The sequence below is a fragment of the Ipomoea nil genome, unplaced genomic scaffold (assembly GCF_001879475.1).
Source record: "Ipomoea nil cultivar Tokyo-kokei standard unplaced genomic scaffold, Asagao_1.1 scaffold0761, whole genome shotgun sequence".
In the NCBI taxonomy this organism is placed as follows: Eukaryota; Viridiplantae; Streptophyta; class Magnoliopsida; order Solanales; family Convolvulaceae; genus Ipomoea; species Ipomoea nil.
This window is the reverse complement of record NW_017617189.1, coordinates 207,501-213,078: the sequence shown is the minus strand read 5'-3', so window position 1 is coordinate 213,078 and position 5,578 is coordinate 207,501. Positions and strand designations below refer to the sequence as shown.

General features: G+C 46.0%; 1 long non-coding RNA gene across 1 annotated transcript in view; it reads right to left on the bottom strand.

The window, feature by feature from the left end:
* Positions 1–802: 802 nt before the first annotated feature.
* The window catches only part of LOC109176870, a 9,587-nt gene continuing 4,811 nt past the window's right edge, over positions 803–5,578 (bottom strand). Inside the window, exon 3 of the long non-coding RNA XR_002053475.1 lies at positions 803–884. This is a non-coding gene — a long non-coding RNA (uncharacterized LOC109176870). The remainder of the gene's footprint in view (positions 885–5,578) is intronic.

Below are 5,578 nucleotides of genomic sequence, written 5' to 3'. Positions count from 1 at the left end.
AGCATCTATGCCTCAAATTCCCCACCCCAACAGGAGTTGGTGTTGCTCGAGGGGACCAAAAGATCAGCCGTAGCTATTACTTGAGGGCTTGCCGCCAAATCGGGAAGAGATACCTCTTGGTCCACATCATAGCTGAGAAGGCACATCAAGAGGAGGAGAAACGATCCCGAGTTGAGCCCATAGTCCAAACCGAAGAGGTGGTGCTAGATTTCAGCCGGCTCGATAGGGTGGTAAATGTGGGAACGGGGCTCCCGACTGATCTCCGAGGTCAGATCATTGAGGTCATCTGTAGCTACAAAGAAATATTCGCATGGAGCCCCGAAGACAAGTCAGGCCTCAATCGAGAGGTCATCACCCACAAATTGGTGGTAGACCCCACAACCAAATCGGTTCAACAATGAAAAAGGTACCTCTTCGCGGAGATGTGAGAATTCGTGAAGAAAGGAAGTTAACACCCTCCTCGAAATAGGGCACATAAGGGAGGTCCTATTCCCCGAGTGGCTCGCGAATGTGGCCCTCGCACCCAAACCACCCACTTGGAGGATGTGTGTGGACTACACCGACCTCAACAAGGCGTGCCTGATGGACCCTTTCCCATTACCCAATATTGATCAACTCGTAGATGAGACAGCGGGCTGTGCACTCATGAGTTTCTTAGACGCTTTCTGTAGGTACCACCAAATCTTCATGCGTGAAGATGACGAAGAAAAGACGGCATTTACAACCCCTGAAGGAGTCTTTTGCTACCGTGTTTTGGCCTTCGGGCTTAAAAACTCGGGTGCTACGTACAAAAGGATGGTCGCCAAGGTCTTTAAGCGGGTCCTTGGCCAGAATATGCAGGCCTACGTCGATGACATGATAGTGAAGAGCTTCGAGGCCGACTCCTACGTAGAGGACATGTTTGAGGTATTTTCCATAATGAAACAGTTTGATTTATGTTTAAATCCTAAGAAGTGTACATTTGGGGTGCATGGTGGTAAATTTCTAGGTTACATGGTCTCCAAAAAAGGCATTAAGCCCAAACCCGACAAGGTCAAGGCCATATTGGAGATGGAACCTTCGAGGTTTCTCCGAGAGGTCTCGCTCCTCAATGGTCGGCTAGCGGCCCTTGGTCGATTCCTTTCGAGGTCGGCTGAGAGGTCTTTGCCTTTATTTGGGGTCCTTAAGAATAGCAAGGGGTTTGAATAGTCGGATGAGTGCCAAAAGGCTTTCGAGGACCTCACAACCTACTTAATGTCCTTACCCCCACTAACCGAACCAGAGAAGGGGGAGGTCTTATATTTGTACTGGGACATCTCGCAGGTCGCAATCAGCTCAGTGCTGGTTCGGGATGACGTGAGGACTCAACTGTAACACCCCGTGTTACGACCCCTAACCCTAACTAATTATTTAATCACTTACCCTAAAAAGAGAATAAAAACCCATTAATCAACTAAGAAAGGGTCCACCATAATCCATGGACCCTCACCCCTAAAACCAACTCCTTACTCCTATAAGGAATAGAATTAGCAAGCCCATAGTATTTAGACCCTAATTGGGACTCTTAGGTATATAAATAGGGGGCATAGGTGTAACACCCCGAAATTTTGAAACTTTTAAAACTTATATAATAAAGGTAAATTCTCATTAAATCCCAAAACAGAGTATTACTAAACATAAGGGTGCGGGGTGCTATGCCACATCTGAGCTGGAGAATTCAGATGCACAGGCTAAACTAACTAATTATCCTCAATACATCATCGTGGCACGCAGGCCAAAAAGGAAAACTATCTATCTACTCCAAGCTCTTCTAGCGCGCTCTGGGAGCTAATCATCTGTGCCTGAAAGCCAAATATATCTGTTCAGTGAATGATGCCGGTAACCAACTCCAACGTGTTGAAATACATTATAGATAGATATATATAGATATACGAACATCATTTTGAAGCAGGAAGATATATACTTAAGAGACTCTAGCTTTAAAACCAGGAATAGACTCAGCAAATAGGGACAAGCACATCAAACAGTAATGAGCAGTTTAAGTAGAGATAACATCATAAGGAATACGCATCAAGGTCACAGTTCACTTTCCAATTCCGTCATATCAATATTCATTCATCATTCATAGCACATAACCCTTGATGGCGCCACGGGACCAATCACATGCCCCGAACATGAGGGTTAAAACTTATAGCATTAACACGGCCCCGCAGCACCCTACCTCAGTATCGCGGTATGAGGGGAGTTGATCGCAACCAACACTTTGAGAACCGCTGACGAACTCAACGTCGGATCACGATTCGACACACCGCTGACGCACCCAGTCGGTGGACCGCGATCCCCTTTACAAGGGGGGACTTACGACCCTACACACCGCCGATGGGTACGTCCGGTGGACCATAGCGGATCAAGCCCGACACACCGCGGAGCTATACTCAGTCGGTGGGCGAAGATCCTCGGAGACTATGGCCCTACACACCGCCGTCCCATCACCCGGTGGGTCGCAGCCAGCCGTAGCCCTACACACCGCCCGATTACTTGGATCCATAGACTACAGCCTTCCTCGGCTTATTGGCCCTACACACCGTCCTGGCGCGTTCAGGTTCGGTGGGTCATAGCACCGAGGCCCATGTGGACCGCAGCCCAAGAAGTGAATCACTGACCGCGGCCAGGAGAATGAACCGCAGTTCATAAGTAACCAATTTGACCGCAGCCAACTTCTGAACCGCAGCTCAGGAACATCCCATTTGATCGCAACCAAATTGGGGCATCATGCATCACATAACACATAGCAGCACGTAGTAGCACATAGGGAAGGGAAAGACATATAAATAAACTTACGTGTGATCATCCACATACTAAGAATAGTCCTAAGGGTTCAAATAACTTCCACTAGGTCAACGGGTTACCAATTCAACTAGCATGCAATTCCTAAGACTCATTTATCCTACGAACGGTAACCGAAATATCAAACTAGACTTGAGCACGACAAACGGGGTCCGTTGGGACACCATGGGGAGTGGGGAACATCAAACGGGGAAGCCGAAGACCCGGGGTGGGGTAGGGTCCAACGGGTAGCCGGTGGGTGGGGGTCACCCGCCGGCTGCGCGCCGGAATTCACTGTTCCGGCAGCGGGTTGTCGGCGGGCAGACAACTGCCCGGCGGCTACCCGCTGCCCGGCGGTGATATCTGGACAGCGGGTAGGTGGCGGGTTCCCCCACCCCCACCTACCCCCCACTGACTCTTTTACCATAATTTCTTCCCGGGGACCTTCGTGGAACCCGAAACCATGCTTAGACACTTTAAAACGCAATTACTGACAACACGTAGGCAATTAATGGATCAAAAGCAAGAATCACATAGAACTCATTCTATTACGACTTTTAAACATAAACAACACCCGAACATGCGAATTCCCACCCAAATATATATCAAGAACATCATAACACAAATTCCCAATCCAACCTAGGGCTCTAAACCCACCCAAATCATCAAAACCATATTTTATTAAGAATCATCAAGATTCGTCAACAATCATCACATCAATATCAAGAACCTCCTTTTAACATCAAGATCATCAAGATTATCAAGAATACACATAAATCATCTTATCAATCATCAAGAATATATCACAAGTAGCATAGAGGAATTCATCAAGACACAAGCATATAGAAGGAGGCCAAGGAAGGAGATTGTAGCGAAGAAAATAGGTTTTGTTGAGACATGGGTTACCTCTTAGCCTTAATTAATCCTCCCTTGGCTATTAAGGTTCTTCCCTAAGATTTCCATCCGTTTGATCTCCCTAGGCTTGGTGGTGGGGAGTCCCTTGGGAATTCTTGTGTGGTGATATCTATTGTGGTGTGACTTCTAGGTGCCTCCTATGTCCTTATATATATATTTAGGAGTCCTAATTAGGGTCTGAATGGTATGTGTTTACTAATTCTATTCCTTATAGGACTAAGGGCTTGGTTTAGGGATAAGGGTCCATGGTCCATGGTGGACCATATTAATTAATTAAAGGGAATCCTAATCATGATCTGAATAGTAAAGGGCTACTTTCTTTATTTCTAATAGATAATTAGGTCTAAGACTCCTAATTAGAATCTCATTAGTAAAAAGGTTTACTCTCTTTATTCCTAATAGGCTTAAGACTCTAGTCTAGGCAAGGGTCCACGATCCATGGTGGACCACATTAATTAATTAAAGGGAATCCTAGCCAAATTAAATCCCTTTTTAATTATTATTAACGGAATTAATTAAATAATTAATCCGGGATTGAAGGCCGTAACACGGGGTGTTACAATAGGAGGCACCTAGAACCCACACCTCAATAGCTTTCACCACACAAGAATTCCCAAGAATTCCCATAGGAGAAATCAAGAAGAGAAGATCTTAGAGAAAGACCCTTTATAGCCAAGGATTCTAATTAAGGCTAAGAGGTAACCCATGTCTTAACAAAACCTATTTTCTTTGCTATAATCTCCTTCCTTGGCTTCTTCTCTATGCTTGTGTCTCGATGAATCGTTTATGGTATTGATGATATGATCTTGATAATTGGTGAGATGATTTTATGTGGGATCTTGATGATCTTGATGATGATAAGAGGTTTTTGATGATTATGTGATGTTCTTGATAAATCTTGATGTTTCTTGATGTTAAAAGATGAACTATGATCTTGATGATTTAAATATGATTAGAGCCTTAGGATGAATCGTGATATTCGTATTGTGATATTCTTGATTTATTTGGGTGGGAATTCGCATGTTCGGGGGTTGATTATACTTAGAAATCATGATAGGATGTGTGTTATATGATTCTTGCTTTTGATCCGTTAATTGTCTACGTGGTGTCACCAATTGCGTTTATAAGTGTCTAAGCATGGTTTCGGGTTCCACGAAGGATCCCGGGACGTTTATTTTGATAAAGAGTCAGTGGGGGGTAGGGGGAACCGCTGCCCGAAATACGACGCCACCGGCAGCGGGCAGCCGGCGGGCAGACGACTGCCCGCCGGGCACCCGCTGCCCGGAGGTTTATCGCCGGCGGGCAGCCGGCGGGTGATCCTCCACCCACCGGCTACCCGCTGGAACTTGCCCAACTTGGGACTTCGGCTTCCCCGTTTGATGTTTCCCCGACCCTCGTGGTGTCCCAATGGACCCCGTTTATCGTGCCTAAGTCTAGTTTATGTTTCGGGTACCGTTCGTAGGATAAATGATTCTTACATATCGCATGCTAGTCGAATTGGTATCCGGTTGGCCTAGGTGAAAGAAGTATGAACCCCTTAGGATTAATCCTAGTATGTGGATGACCACGCATAGGTTTCATTATACGTTTTCTCCCTTTCCCCAATGTGTTAATGTGGGTTGCATGTGCTTGCTATGTGTTATGCATGCATGATACCCCAATTTGGTTGCGATCAAATTGGTTATTCCTGAGCTGCGGTTCAGAAGCTGGCTGCGGTCAGAATTACACTCTTGGGCTGCGGTCCACCGTTTGGTTGCGATCAAACGTTTTACATGAGCTGCGGTTCATATTCCTGGCTGCGGTCATATGATCACTCTTGGGCTGCTGTCCACTGTTTGGTTGCGATCAAACATTATGA